This window comes from Mchenga conophoros, unplaced genomic scaffold (assembly GCF_057382185.1).
Source record: "Mchenga conophoros isolate Kocher_MC1m ecotype Shallow Benthic unplaced genomic scaffold, M_conophoros_male_GT1.1 unmapped_scaffold_10, whole genome shotgun sequence".
NCBI classification, from domain to species: domain Eukaryota; kingdom Metazoa; phylum Chordata; class Actinopteri; order Cichliformes; family Cichlidae; genus Mchenga; species Mchenga conophoros.
The window spans coordinates 109806-112305 of record NW_028182337.1 but is presented as its reverse complement, the minus strand read 5'-3'; positions in this window follow the sequence as shown (position 1 = coordinate 112305).

The following is a 2500-nucleotide window of genomic DNA, read 5'->3' as shown; positions in this document are numbered from 1 at the left end:
TCCCTCACGGTTGAAAAAGATGTGCTCCTGGCGCACTGGCCCTGCTGAAAATCTCTCTCCATTTGGCCGAGGCAGAGAGTCGGCCTCCTCTCTCCCTTACGGTCGAAAAAGATGTGCTGCTGTCGAACTGGCCATTACATCCTCACCTGATCTAGTCCCCCATTAGATCCGCCCCCCCCACCGCAGTTACCCCGTACCACATATCTAGCACGGACCTTGACCTCCAGCAGGCCCCGGGGACCCACATTACCCCCCCCCCCCCTTCCCCCTGCAGTTACCCTGTACCACATGTCTAGCATGGACCTTGACTTCCAGCAGGCCCCGTGGACCCACATTACCCCCCCCTGCAGTTACCCTGTGCCACATATCTAGCATGGACCTGGACCTCCAGCAGGCCCTGGGGACCCACATACTCCCCTGCTCTACTCCCCCACTAGCTTTCCTTTCTTGCAGTTACGCTCCAGCGCATATCCAGCATGGACCTTGACCTCCAGCAGGCCCCGTGAACCCACATTACCCCCCCCCCCCCCCCCCCTCCTGCAGTTAACCCTGTACCACATATCTAGCACGGACCTTGACCTCCAGCAGGCCCCGGGGACCCACATTACCCCCCCCCCCCCCTTCCCCCTGCAGTTACCCTGTACCACATGTCTAGCATGGACCTTGACTTCCAGCAGGCCCCGTGGACCCACATTACCCCCCCCCTGCAGTTACCCTGTGCCACATATCTAGCATGGACCTGGACCTCCAGCAGGCCCTGGGGACCCACATACTCCCCTGCTCTACTCCCCCACTAGCTTTCCTTTCTTGCAGTTACGCTCCAGCGCATATCCAGCATGGACCTTGACCTCCAGCAGGCCCCGTGAACCCACATTACCCCCCCCCCCGCAGTTAACCCTGTACCACGTATCTAGCACGGACCTTGACCTCCAGCAGGCCCCGGGGACCAACATACTCCTCTGCTCTACTCCCCCACTAGCTTTCCTTCTCCCGCAGTTACCCTCCACCACAAATCCAGCATGGCCCTTGCCCTCCAGCAGGCCCCGAGGACCCACATACTCCTCCGCTCTAATCCCCCATGAGCGTTCCTTCTCCTGCAGTTACCCTCCACTGCATATCCAGCATGGCCCTTGACCTCCAGCATGCCCCGGGACGCACATCCTCCCCTGCTCTAGTCCCCCACTAGCTTACCTTTCTTGTAGTTACGCTCCAGCGCATATCCAGCATGGACCTTGACCTCCAGCAGGCCCCGTGGACCCACACTTAAGCCCCCTCCCACTGACAAAGCAAAACACCACTGGCAAAATCCTCGTGCCCCTGGTACTCCAGAATGTAAATTCAAACATGCCCCTGGTACACTGCGCAGAAACACTTTGCCACACACACGCACGCACTGCTTGTGCCTATGGTACGACAACTTTTCTCGTACCTATGGTACGACAACTTTTCTCGTGCCTATGGTACGACAACTTTTCTCGTGCCTATGGTACAACAACTTTTCGCCGTGCCCCTGGTACACCGCTCAGTAGCACTTTGCCACACAAACTCTCCTCGTGCCTATGGTACGACAACTTTTCTCGTGCCTATGGTACAACAACTTTCCTCCGTGCCCCTGGTACGACAGCTTTTCTCGTGCCTATGGTACAACAACTTTTCTCGTGCCTATGGTACAACAACTTTCCTCCGTGCCCCTGGTACGACAGCTTTTCTCGTGCCTATGGTACAACAACTTTTCTCGTGCCTATGGTACAACAACCTTTCGCCGTGCCCCTGGTACACCGCTCAGTAGCACTTTGCCACACAAACTCTCCTCGTGCCTATGGTACGACAACTTTTCTCGTGCCTATGGTACAACAACTTTCCTCCGTGCCCCTGGTACGACAGCTTTTCTCGTGCCTATGGTACAACAACTTTTCTCGTGCCTATGGTACAACAACTTGCCTCCGTGCCCCTGGTACGACAGCTTTTCTCGTGCCTATGGTACAACAACTTTTCTCGTGCCTATGGTACAACAACCTTTCGCCGTGCCCCTGGTACACCGCTCAGTAGCACTTTGCCACACAAACTCTCCTCGTGCCTATGGTACGACAACTTTTCTCGTGCCTATGGTACAACAACTTTCCTCCGTGCCCCTGGTACGACAGCTTTTCTCGTGCCTATGGTACAACAACTTTTCTCGTGCCTATGGTACAACAACTTTTCGCCGTGCCCCTGGTACACCGCTCAGTAGCACTTTGCCACACACACACTCCTCGTACCTATGGTACGACAACTTTTCTCGTGCCTATGGTACGACAACTTTTCTCGTGCCTATGGTACAACAACCTTTCCCCGTGCCCCCTGGTACACTGCGCAGAAACTCTTTGCCACACACACACACCACTCGTGCCTATGGTACGACAACAGGCCCCGGGGACCTACATCGCACCTTGCTCTTGCCTCCCTTACAGCTGAAAAAGGTCCATGCCTGTGCCCTGGCCCTGCTGAAATTCCCTCTCCA